This window comes from Urocampus carinirostris, chromosome 5, assembly GCF_059441175.1.
Source record: "Urocampus carinirostris isolate Australia breed hairy pipefish chromosome 5, RoL_Ucar_1.0, whole genome shotgun sequence".
Lineage (NCBI taxonomy): Eukaryota > Metazoa > Chordata > Actinopteri > Syngnathiformes > Syngnathidae > Urocampus > Urocampus carinirostris.
Window position 1 is genome coordinate 24,199,131 of NC_142353.1, and position 14,480 is coordinate 24,213,610.

Genomic DNA, 14,480 nt, shown 5'->3' on the forward strand with positions numbered 1-14,480 from the left:
TGACATGGCCTCCTTGTTCACCTGATCTGAACCCCATAGAGAACCTGTGGTCCCTCATCAAATGTGAGATTTACAAGGAGGGAAAACAGTACACCTCTCTGAACAGTGTCTGGGAGGCTGTGGTTGCTGCTGTTGTTGTTGTTGTTGTTGTTAGATCGCTTCAAGTCGTCTAAAGATGATCTTTAGGAACGACATGGAACGCTTCGGTTGCTGCACGCAATGTTGATCGTGAACAGATCAAAGCACTGACAGAATCCATGGATGGCAGGCTTTTGAGTGTCCTTGCAAAGAAAGGTGGCTATATTGGTCACTGATTTGTTTTTGTTTTGTTTTTGAATGTCAGAAATGTATATTTGTGAATGTTGAGCTGTTATATTGGTTTCCCTGATGAAAATAAATAATTGAAATGGGTATACATTTGTTTTTTGTTAAGTTGCCTAATAATTATGCACAGTAATAGTCACCTGCACACCCAGATATCCTCCTAAAATAGCTAAAACTAAAAAAGCCCCACTCCAACTTCCAAAATAATCAGCTTTGATATTAATGAGACTTTTGGGTTCATTAAGAACATGGTTGTTGTTCAATAATAAAATTAATCCTCAAAAATACAACTTGCCTAATAATTCTGCACTTCCTGTATTATTACACCATCCCCTGAACTGAAACCAACATGAGGACAAGGAAAAACTCAAAAACCTCAACATGAGGTGCCCGGATGGAGAACGCTCTCGAACCTGCGGAACACTTCTTGGCTCTTGGGATCACCAGTAGGCCAGCGCTTTCAGAACGAAGGCTTCGGACCGGAACATTGGGGGAAATCAAATCTGAAAGATATGAGGGATCATGTCCATGTATGATTTTGTATAATACCAAGAGAACCTTGAAATCACATCTTAGGCTAACAGGGAGCCAATGCAGGTTTGCCAAAATCGGCGTAATGTGATCGGACTTTCTTGTCCTAGTTAAAAGCCTCGCTGCAGCATTTTGTACCAGCTGAAGACTCTTGATTCTGGACTTCAGGAGACCGGAGAGTAGTGCATTACAGTAATCGAGACGGGAGGTAACAAACACGTGAATTATAATCCCCGCATCCGACTGAGACAGCATAGGACGAATTTTAGCATAATGTCACTCTACAGCATGTACTCTGTGCTATATGTACAGTGTGTAGGTTCAATGTAAACAAAACGCACGCCCGATGGGAGCGCCAATGCTCCCTATAGTAGTGGAGGTCCAATTACTCTTGATTTTTAGGGAAATTAAGTCAAGTCAAGTCACGTTTATTTGTATAGCCCTTAATCGCAAAGAGTCTCAAAGGACTGCACAGATTAAAGACTATTGCAAACTCCAGACTATTATGACACCATCCCCTGATCTGAAACCTACATGAGGGCAAATAATACACAGATAAGTTCCCCGAGGTCAAACGCGCATGTGCCCCCCCCCCTTTGACAGAGTTTTGCGCCTCCACGGTGGGGCTGCCCCACTAATTGAGAACCACTGCACTCGCGGAAGGAATTAATACCATTGAAATTACGAAGAAATTAAATTTAGTCACACAAATCAACAAGGAAAACAGAGATCGAGAAGGGCATTATAATCATCTACTGTAAAGGAGAGCAATTATTTTGTGGGTAAAAGCAGCTACCCACTGAAAATTGGTCTATGACCCACTTTTGTGTACCAAAGAACCAGCTTATAACCACTGCAATACACACTACACCAAGTGGTCATATAATACACAATATCCCTTTAACTTGTTTGTTTCTTCGCGTGGGAGGAGTCTGGATGGACTTGTTCTGTCTCGACAGAACAAGTTGAGGACGACGTGAGTTATGGAGCTCTTAGACCAGTTTACGAGGACTATTATCTCTCAGTTAGTCTCAGTTTTATGTGCATTTTCTCTGGGCTGGTCTGGAACCATCAATTTAATGCTTTCATAAAGCAAGGTTAGATAGCACTGAATCAAACCGAGCATCCACTCACATTCTCTCCTCTGCGTTCGAGCCAAAGTCACGACGAGGGAAGACGGCAAGAGGTGATGAAAGATAGTTTTATGGCCCCTTTTAAAACCAATTTAGACCAAAAAGTTTTGTGGCCGGGTGCAATAATACAGACAACATGGTCGCACGCAAACAAATACATCCTGTGCATGCTCAAGTTCCGTTTATTGTCAGACGACAGCACGTTCGTCTTATTAGGCGGTCTTGGTGTTTTTGATGTGTGCGTTTTAGGACCAGGTTTTATTGCACACCTCTGCTTTTATGATGTTTCTATATCAACAGCTGTTTTGCGGACAGCAGACTTCTCTATTGTCAGCTAACACAGGAAATAAGCAACGGTATACACCTACTCAAAAAACAGCGGAAGACTATAAATAAATACTTATTTACACTACAGCTTTTGAGCAACCACTGATCGAATTGGAGTCAATTTTCCCTGGATATGTTCGCACGCGTTTCTGTAGTACTTGCCCTCGTGTGACACAATTTGAAACACTGCAGGAAGCGAGAATGGGACTCGGTGGAGTACTGAGCATGGTCTGTACAAAATTGTACACATTCATAGACCTCCTTCATGTTGATGAATAGTGTTTTGGTTCAATTTTTCCGAAACATAGTAAGTTTAGTAGTAGTAACAGTATTATTTATACCTACTAATGTTGGGACTAACGCTAGAAAGGAACGAGTACTGCCTACTGTTGTTAATCATACGGTGTGTTACAGCAGTACTTTTACTACTCATTTTACTCAGATCGGGATTTACCACGTGCCCTTATCACTGAATGCACCTGCATCACTTGTGCTGTCACATAAAGCTCTCGATTTACTTGCTAATCACACCACGAGTTGGACATGTTTATATTTACCTGCAAAGAACCACTGAGTACAGTTCTAGTGGCATTGTCTCCAGCAGAGGGTGATGGATTTCTCCCCATCTATATGTTTTCCCTACAGTATATACACACATCTAAAACAAATGTAGATATATAATATAGGATACTCAAATAAGAGGGTCAGATTATATGCACATATTTGGTTGAGTGTCACCAGCAGCAAAGAGTCGGGAGCGCGTGGGGAGGAGGGCCTGGTTCTTACAGGGACAACAAAAAAAACGGGACACCATTGGGGTAAATGTGGACACAGAATTTACCTTTGACTAATGAATCGACAGCAGCCATTCTCTTCAAATTTAAAGGCTGATGGTGTGATTGTTTTGATGGATTACCAACCCCTAGCCAATCATAGTTTGTGAAAACGGTGAAATATGACGTTCAGACCCCTACTCGGAATCTGAGTTTCTTTCTCTGAAACTGATATTAGGGGAAACGACCTTCAGTTTTTTTTGTGAAGGTCTCCGGGTAGATTTGTAAGCCTAGCAACAAATAATGGCTGAAATGTGATTGGTAAAATGCTTAAATTTGAATGCACATATATGAATGCGGCAAAACCGGGGAGAAGCAACAAATGGAAGCTGAAAGACAATTTAGAATATTTAATAAGTATTGATAGACGCAACATAATTAATGTAACATCACATGATTAAGATTTATTTTAAGCCAGCAGAGATGTTCTTTCAAGCCCTCACCGCCCACCAATGGAAAAAGTACATGCGGACAGTGAGCATAACCCCATGTGGAGAAGTTACTTGACTGTATGACCGCGTTATTGCAGTGTCTGCACTCTAGCAAAAAGCTGAACATTTATCATTGGCATTTTCTTACACCCTGACACGAGGCGGATGCAAGAATCCCCCTGATACACAAACCTTGCCCACTGTGTGTGTGCTGTGACAGGCATGGCAGAGCTGACCGCAGGTCCCTTTGTTTGGTCCTGACGAGCATGTCATTAGCAGAGAAGATCAGAAACAGAGGGGCCTCGTCACTATTTAAATATTCTGACATCGCTGCCGCCTCAAATCTGTGGGATACTCCTGCTCTGCTCTCACTCCTCTAGCCTCTCTCCTCCGATGCAACTTCCATCCATCTATCTTCCGCAACCCCCAAAGGCTGGTCTCTTGCTGCCCCCCAACACACACACACACACGTGAAAACACCTTTTCCCCACACCTAATATCGCTGACTGTGTAATTTATTCACTTTTTCTTTTGCCTCAGCGTGTGTTTTTATTTGTCACAGTGCATTATACCTGCTGTGCCTGACTAGCTGCTGGAAATAAATTCAATTCTGTGTCCTTTTGCTGCACCAGGTTGCATTTTGCCTCTGAAATCCAATATGTGAGACCACTTGGTCGCAATGTTTTATCACATTTGTTTCACTTGCAGTCAATGAATGAAAATATCGGTACAACTGATATAATGCCTATAGAAATAAGAATTGAGGAAAGTACGGTGGGACTGGAGTTGATATTTAACGTCCACACACCCTTGTTCAAATCCGTGTGTTTTGTCATATGAGATAGTGAGAATTCATGTTAACGTGTGCTACATTTTGTAGAGGTATATTGTGTATTATAATTCGCCGCCAAGTGGAAAAAAAATATACTTTTTTTTAAAGACAACATTGATTTAAATAATTGGCCAAATTACATGAGCAGTCATATCAATGTTAATTTTTTTTTTAAATATTCTTAGGTCAAAATTATTGTTATTTATTTTACATACCTTCAACCACCGCTTTTTTTTCATGACTGTTCACCTTCCTGCTGCGATGGGTACTCCAAAAATCATTTAAACTAAGCCAAAATCCATACTGGACCATTTCTCTATTTTGTGTATTATTTGTCTTATTTCAGAGCAAAAGCTAGTTATCAGTTGAGAGCTGGTTCCCTTTAGGACTCTTTTTGTGATTAGGTCAACATGCATTTTTTTCTGTGTTGATAAGAAAATTGTACATTGTAAATAGTAAACATATTTTTATATTTTTTTAATGGATCTGTAAATATTTTAATTTATATTTCCTGACTACTCAAGTTTAATGTTTTTTTAACGTGACACATTTATAGTTTATTCTTGTAATCCACAATTTGTTTGTTGTTGCGCCGAAAAATAAAATGTATTGATTACATTTTTACGTTTTTTTTAGGGATACTGAGTTGCTTGACTCTAAAATTACTAAGTATAAAAAAGTGTAGATTAGTTAAAACATTTCTGTAGAGTGAAAAAAAATGATATCATGATTATTTTATTATCGTAATATCATTAATAAAATCTTTTAAGATAATTATTTAGTCATTTTTTGTATAATGTTACATCATAATTTCTAATATATTGATTAAGGCAATACAATCAGAAAAGGGTTTGAATAGAATAGAATAGAATATACCTTTATTGTCATTGTTACAAAATGGGTTAACATATTGTGACAACGAAATTGGGCATGACACTCCAGTTTCACACATTCACAGTGAGGTAAAAAAAACAAGAAAATAAAGGAACAGAGAAGATAAGGTTATAAAACAAGGAGCATAAGGTTATAGTTATAATTTACACAAAATGTACACAAGAAATGTCGGCATGTAGGATGTTACATACAGTTTGGTATCGTAAGGGTTTGTGCAATATGCATTTGGTGCAAAAATATTCATCATAGTGCAAAAAAAGATGGTCAACATTGTGCAAGGTGAGCAGTAAACATAGTGCAGTCAACGTTGTGCAAGAAACATAGACATGAGTACCATTTACATTCGTATGAGGTAGTGTTTTTGCAAGAGTTTTTCAGTTTTTTGTGCGGAAAACTCTTGGGAGACAAAAGAGCTGGAAGTCCCATTACTAAACGTAAGCGATGGTATGCAGCATACTCACCAACACTACTGCTTTACGTTAGACTACCTTGTTTGTTTGTTTAAATCGAATATTTACAATGTATTTAAACAATTGAATCAAGACTGGTGTTTTAATCTAGGGCTGATTTATCCTCAACAGAGATGTCTTTGTGCATGAATAAACCAGTCGAACGGTCACATTAGATTTCCATTTTGGTAAAGGTTTGCCACATCTGGTTCTATACAAGCATATTTTTTATTTTTTTATTTTTTATTTTGGAGACGGATTGTGTTTTGTGTGTAAACATAAAGTTTGTGATAAAGTCAACCACTTTTAATGTCAAAAGGTTGGCATGTATGGAACCTGCGCTGCAGCTTTGTGCAAGCACGTGCAAAAATCTCCCATTTTTAATTGCGATCTGAATGTGAAAGCGCCATAATGAAAAGGCCATCAGCGGCAGAGAGGTAAAAGGTTTTTTTTTTCCTTGTACAATACAACATGCACTTGGCTAACACAACTCAAAACTTGAAGAGGCTCGCTCTTAAAGCTCTTTGTAACCACCTTGTTTTTTTGTCGTTTTGTGTGTTTGCGCGTTACACACAACAATCGTGCGCGCTAGCACGTGCTGGTGATTTATTCCTAGCACAAGGCAGGTAAATTGAAGCAGGCCTTTCAGGTTGTTTTTTAAGGCTGCGGGTTTAATGAGTGGAGCGTCGACCGGCTCTCTCCAAACAATGAGGCGGCGTCTCTTAAGAGCCCTCGCCTCCGCCCGCAGCTCAGACTCTCCGCATTAGATCCGTGGCCCCGCCGAAGCCGCCGCGCTCAAAGGCCTCGGTCCCCGAAATGGCTGTTTGAGTTCTCTCCATGCTTTGCCTCTAAATGAATGATTTATTGGCCGTCAATGAGGAGGCCAAGCGTAATGGACAAAAGCAGCAGTGGCGAGGCCCCAGTCAAGAGGATGTTGGTGCGGATGTTCTCTTTGAGGAGCGCCTTGCCTCAGCCTGACATCATAATGAAGAGTAAACAACCGCTTCTGTGGACGGCTCGGCTACAAAAAGAATTGCATGTCCTCTAAAGCCTTTCAGGAACAAATTTCATTTTAACATACAGCTGCCGTGGGTAGGGGGGGGATGTTTTTTGCTTTGGTGTTTCTTTTGGATTCAATTTTTGTGGTTTAATAATTAAAGGGGAGACCCCTAGTATTTGACCAGTAGATGTCGCTATAATGTGATGTGCAAACGAAAATGAGTGCTCAGAAGCAAAGTTAAAAACAAACTGCAAGTTTACATGTCCTCTGAGATTCGATCCGCAACCTCAATGGAACTTTTTAAATCTAGACTTAAAACACTTTTCTATTCTATAGTTTATAAATGACCTATATTTCATGTTGATAATGTCTGTGTATTTTTTGTTTCTCTAACATCCGTTGCAACATGGTCATCCTGGAAGGGGGATTGCCTCATGTGCGGCCCCTTCTCAAAGTTTCTTCATTTTCCTCATGCTGAGGTTTTTGAGTTTTCCCTTGCCTCGTGTAGGTTTTAGATCAGGGGATGGTGTAATAACATTCTGTAGTTTGCAATATTATGTGGTCTGTGCAGCCCTTTCAGACACCTTGTGATTAAGGGCTATACAAATAAAAATGACTTGACTTGACTTACATGATGTATTTTGCCTATCATTAAAAATATTATGATTATTTTTTTTAAATGAATTTTTGCCATCAGTAGGCACTCAATAATGCACAATGTCCCTTCAAAGATAATGCCAACCACAACATTTTCTTTAATGTTATGTTCATTCATATGTCCCTTTAGGACAGGTAAAAAATATACACAATATCCCTTTAAAGAGAAAGTCAACCACTGAACTGTCTTTGATATTATGTTTACTCATATGTTATATTTTCTACCCGTCCTAAAGGGAAATGAATGAACATAATATTAAAGTTATTTTTATGGTCGACTTTCTCGGAATTAAAATTCATATGTTACGTTTTCTGGCGGCACAGCGGGTGGGTGGTTAGCACACAGCCCCATGATGGGGAGGTTTAGGGTTCAAGTCCAGCTCCCGCAGCCTCCCCGTGCCTGCGTATTGCAGTGCTTAGCGCATGTGCTGCACAGTTCTGAGGTGGTGAGATCAAAACCTTCCTGTGTGGAGTTTAGGATCCGGCTTGCGATTGTATGTTTGTCATGCCTGGTCTAAGTAAACACATATTTAAAGGACATGTTTGGGTGTGTTTACTGTTCAAAATAATCTATTCTTTTCTCTATTACATTCCGCCCTTCTCCGTGAAAAGTCACCAGATTTCAGAGACACAGATGCGAGATGGTGTAGTCTATCAGACACAGCAATTCCTGGAGCCGACCCTAGCTTCAATTAATTAACTCCGCGTGCTAACCCACCCAACAAGCGGGCGTGTGAAGCGGGTGAAGTGGCCACATGCGGCAAAGGGAACGTGAAATCCCTGCCGCTTTTGTTCCAGTAAAAAGGGGACATTAACACCCGCTCGTCCTTTGGCCTCTGCTTGTCATCCAAACGGCTAATTTAAGCAGATCCCACTAATCCCCCAGTGGGGAGCCCAGCAGGGCCCCGGGGACAGCCGGGGGAAGGGTTCGGGGGGCCTCCGAGGCCAGTCGCCGCAGTGCAGTCGATGGGCGCTTTTTTTTGGAATTGACACGGTAAAAGGCGCCTTTGTTTGCATGGCGCTCTCTGGTGTCCCGCCTTTCAGTGGCTCTAATGATAAGTGACAGGCTGCTAATTGAAGCTCTTTAGGAAGCTATAATCAGACACACGTCTGATCCGTCTCCGCTGAGACCGCAGAAGTGTTTTGCTGGATGTAGACGAGCAAATGATTGGGATAGGTTGCCTAATCTGTTTGCTTTCTGCTGCTGCTTGTTAATCGTTAGACTTCCAAAACACTTTCATCGTCTATTGTATTGCATCCAAGTCAAATATGTGTGATGCTTATTCCTGTGTGGACAGTAAGTGATATGTTTATAGTTTAGTACAGTCATCGGCAACCTTTTCTGTACCAGGGACCAGTTTAATGTCTATAAAATACTATGTACTAGAGTATACTCTTGTGGCCCAGCCCACTAAAAATATTATTAATAAGTAAATAATACGAATAATAATAACCCTAAATCCACTGTGTAACCACTGGGGTTTTAGATGACAATGGAAAAGGCATTCAATTCTATTTCATCATCACACTGTTTTAACTCACAGTACCACGTTATACCACAATTTTTGTGCTGAACTCTATTCTATAAGGCTCCACCTTATTATACAAACACATTTGGATTTGAATTACAATGTTGTACAACACGAAACTGTTCTTAAAAATAGAGTCACAGTGAGATAAAATATAATGCCTTTTCCATTATCATCCACAAAACTATTGGCCTAAAGGTTAGGTTTCGGTGCTATCAACGGCACGATCGAGTCTGATTACCGTTGCATCCAATGCTGAGCAAATGAGGTCAGCAATATTTGTTGACTGATCAATTGTCGATCAATTATCGGTCAATTTTGGTGGTATACTGCTGCTAAACTTTGATTTTGTTTTTGGGTCAAAAACAATGCGTCTATACACCATTAAATATGGAATAAAAAAAGAATAAGGCAAGTTTATTTTTTTTCTGTGCAGCCTGATACCAAAACACCCACAGCCCGATAGCAGGTATAACAAAGAAGCAACAACTGCTACAACAGAGAAGATGAATACATATTAACTTTCAAGGTGTCCCGTTATCCAGAAAGATGCTCGGCTTCACTCCGCAACCAGCAATCTCCCTTATCTTCCTTAAAGGGGCCCCTTTTCCACCATGTAGTGAGTACATGGTTCCAGTTCTCCCTGCCTCGCCTCGCCTTGCCTCGCCCTGGGCACTAAGTACTTTATTTAGACTCCTTTTCCATTAAAGCAGTGCCATATGGTTTAGTGCCTTGTCATCATTACCTTGCACAGGTGACACACTCCCTCCTTTGATCAAATTCACCACCTAAACTGCATTAAATGACCTTATTTTCCACCCAAATTTGTGACCCTAAATATGTTAGGTGTCACGTATACGGCGTACACACATGTGCAGTACAGCGGTCAGGATCCTATGGCTCGTTTCATGAAATTTTACTGTTGCACATTTTTCAATGTCAGCGAACCTCCGCACATGCAAGGCAAGCATTTTTGACTCTGGCTCCCGTTCTGTTCCGATCTGTTCCTGTTTCCTGCTTGCCTCCGTCCCCTGTTTCCTTTATCAATCCCTTGTCCCTGGCCCCCCGATCGTCTCGGGTTACCTGACTTGTTCCGATCTCCGACCACGCTCTGTCTGCCGTCCCGGCTCCCCGACTTGCTCAGATCTCCGACCACCTTCTATCTCCTGTCCCGGCTGCCCGACTTGCTTTCGATCCCCGACCACGCTTCATTTGCAAGGGCTTCCTGTTCCTCCTGCCCAGCAAGCACTGGATCGCTGTTGTTTTTTCCTCTCACCCTGACTTCCAGATCCCTCAATAAAGCTTTCTGTGAAACATTATGCATTTAGGTCCACTGCTTGTACCGGTCAAGACAATTTTTACAAAATAAATCTGCTCATACCTTGTTTTGAAACCATTATTTTGGACAAAAATGAGCCTCAACACTTAAATAACTGTCATGGGCTCCGGGATTATTATTATTTTTCTAGATTTGATCAAATCGTCAAATGACTCTCTGTGAAATAAAATGTGCTGAAGAATTATCTTTTGTCTGTAGAGTGGGTTTATTAGTTTTGTTGAACTTTTTTTGTTTTTATTTTTGCTTTTATGGCTTTTTGGGTCAAAAATGTCCCACCTGTGTAGTGCAACCAAAACGAGAGCTCAAAAGCTCAAAAAGGAACACAAGAACTGTTTATACTCAAACTGACCATAATCAAAGTGTAACATTTCACTACTCATTTGCTGCCTAATCTTTTTGTGGTTTTGGGTACCCGTAGTAGCATGTTGGCAGACATTTATGTCAGCTTCCGAGAGGTGAGGCTCGTGTTGAGTTAAGTAAATGCTGATTTCTCGACCTACAAGTTTTTTTTTCCTTTTAAATGCATGTTTATATGATACTTTATATGCTTATCATTTAAATTAATATTGCTTCATCTAATTTAATTAAGTTTATACGTTTATAATTCAACTAGGAGGAGGTAAATAATTTAGTTTTTAATGAATGCATTTTATATCTTGATACCACCAGGCAGGGATAAATGATATACACTGTCCGTTTAAAGTGTGTTACAACAGAAAACTTGCTAAAAAAGACAAGGAAGATTACCAACTATGGAGACTCAAAGTGACCAAAATGCACCATCTTAATTTTCATTTTTTTGGCCTGGACTTTTGGTCATTTTTAGGTACCTGTAGCACCCAGATGTCAGACAATTATGTCAGTTTCCTTATGAGAGTTATTTTATGTAAAATTAATGCTATTTTTTTCAACCTAGTGGTGGTTACAAAAAATGCATGTTAATGTGATAGTTCATATATTCTTGCTTATTATTTAAATCAATATTCTTTTTTCAAAAAGAAATTCATTTTTATATCCCACAAGATAAATTATGTACACGTTCCCTATACGGTTTTTATCTTTAAAACCATTAAACGTTCACCATTGTATCAGTCTGAAAAATCCACAAGGTCAAAAGCGGCTTTTGCCCACCGAAATCCCTTTTGCCCTGAATAGAAATTCAGCGATGAATTTGATTGGACACGGGCATTGGTAATTGAGCCACAGTTCATTCCCCTCCAGCCAGTTAGCCATCTGTGCATCTCTCCATCTTCTCCCTAAAAGAGGGAAGGAAACATTGTCGCTGTTTGCCTTTTAGAGGCTAAATGATGTCTCTAATCACCAGCTTTTAGTGCGGCAGATTTATGGAGGCGACATGAATTGTTATGGGCTGACTTTTATGCGGGTGTGAGAGAGAGTGTGTGTGGGGGTGTTTGGCTAGGTGTCAGAGGCAAACGGCGGGATAGGGCTTAAATACTTCTATTATTTATAGTCTCGGAGCGGCCTCTCTGAACGGAACAGCGCTTCCCCAAATTGAAATATAGCTGAGTTTACCCTTCTGATTATGGCAGTAGTTTACTCCCAGAGCCCAAGGAGATCATTAAACAATGGCCGCCACAAGCAACTCAGCATCCCGTAATGGCCCAGGATAAACGGGCAGACTGAAGAATAGCTAGCGCCGCTGATGGGCAGTAAGTACACCTTTAGGGTGTCGTTTTTTTTGTGGTTGTGTTTTTGCTCCCGGCCACAATGGTTGCCTCCTCAATATCAAAACAACCGGTGATGGATGTGCGCTTCAATATTTGCGGGTAGTATAAAGGCGCCAATTTGAACTAATGGCCAGTCGTAATTCTTTTTTTAGATCACCGATTTGTGATTTGTATTACAACTAAAATGTCCCCTCGAATACAATTATATTCGAGTAGGGTTGGGTAATTCTTCTTTGGTATTGATCCAATCCAAATAAATGCAAGCTAGTATCAATAACAACCTCCTTTGCCTTCAACAAATCATGAAGGTTTTAGGCACTAAAATGTTTCATCTTTTATCAAATAATGCATGCAAACGGTAACCGTATTTAAAATGAATACAAATATTTCTATTACAACTATTTCAGAACAAATGTCATGACAGTCAGTCAAAAAGTGCAATGATGAAACAGAAATACAAATATAACAATGTCAAAACAACAACTAGATACCTTCCTTTGCATAATACTTTGGAAATAAAGCCAAAAACTGCAAGCAGAGTAAACAATGTAATTTGAAAAACATTAAACACAGTAAAAAATAAAATACTTCTACTTAACAACTGATTCAGGACAAAAGTCAAGAGAGTCAAACCCCAAAAAAGCAGAAACCGAACTAAAATACTATATAACCATGTCAACAAAACAACTAAAACACTTTCCGTGCCACAATATTTTGAAAATAAAGTCAGTAGTGCAAAAAAAGTACAAACACAATGGATCGGATGGGCGCCATCAGGCTGTACTTGCCCAAGACACGCCACAGGAAAATGTGCCCCTACGACACTAGTGGTTAAGGGATTAACTAAACCAATCAACCAACCAATCAACCAACCAATCAACCAACCAACCAACCAACCAATCAACCAACCAACCAATCAACCAACCAACCAACCAACCAACCAACCAACCAACCAACTAACCAACAATAATCCTAGATATGACTAACAACGTGACTATGGTGATAGTTGAAATAGGAAGACAGTAAAGATCCCAGGACAATAGTTTCGATCCGATTCAAATACTTGCTCAGTATCGCTAATATCGATATTTGAATCAGTCCCCCCATCCCTTCCTTTGTGATCTCTCATACTCACTCAATGCTCCTGCGCGACGTGTTGATCTACAGCTTTTCTCCTCTTAGAAAACCTAATGATTTAAGAAAAAATACACCATGTTTTCAAATTCAAACAATAACAAATATATTTTGATTTGAGACGAATACTTCAGTCTTCGGGTGCTTTACTTTGAAGTCTTTTTACGTGAATAAAACGATCCAACAATTGCATTAGATTTCTGTTTTTGTTCAAAGATTACCACACACAAATATCATGGTTTTTTTATTCTTAACATTCTGTGGATGGATTGTAATTTTTGCCTATTAATAGAGTGTGGAAAATAATCTACCACTCTTTAAAGGAGCTGTATGGACTTTGTAATTCTTTTACTCTCTGCCTCCATCTAATGGCTTGGGCCATCATTGCTGCCTCAGTTAACTCTTTCAAGTATGTGCATTTCTCAGACGTGCTGGAATTAAGTGTTCTTTTTTCATCTTTTTTTGGGGTTTAAGTAGGCCTTTGGACTTGACTTGAAGCAGGCCTTTGTCCTAAACTCGTAAATCTGTGAATTTCCCTGCGGGGATGAAAAAAGTATCTATCTATCTATCTATCTATCTATCTATCTATCTATCTATCTATCTATCTATCTATCTATCTATCTATCTATCTATCTATCTATCTATCTATCTATCTATCTATCTATCTATCTATCTATCTATCTATCTATCTATCTATCTATCTATCTATCTATCTATCTATCTATCTATCTATCTATCTATCTATCTATCTATCTATCTATCTATCTATCTATCTATCTATCTATCTATCTATCTATCTATCTATCTATCTATCTATCTATCTATCTATCTATCTATCTATCTATCTATTCCAGTGTGGAGTTTGCATGTTCTCCCGTGCTTGCGAGGGTTTACTCTGGGCACTCCGGTTTCCCCCCACTTTCCCAAAAAAACATGCATATCAGGTGAATTGGCCAGTCCAAATTGTCCCTAAGTGTGAATGAGCGAGTGAATTGTCTGTCTCAGTGTGAACTGCGACTGACTGGTAACCAGTTCAGGGTGTCCCCTGTCCACTGCTCGAAGATAGCTGGAATGGGCTTCAGCATCCCCGCGACCCTACTTAGGATGAATGAATCAATAATGAATGTTACATCGTTACTGAAATTTACAAGCGTGTCAATCATGTAACATATACACATTTATTCATCCCGTTTTTCTCTTTTATTTTCAATTGCCTTTTTAGATGACATTTATGATTTTGATGTTGGGTTTTATAAAATAAATCTCCACAAAATTGCGGCCTATACACCGGTGCAACTCATACAGGGGTACTTCTACTTACGGATGTCTCTAAATACGAAAGTTTCCGGTAACGAAAGAAACGGAACATATTGCTTCTA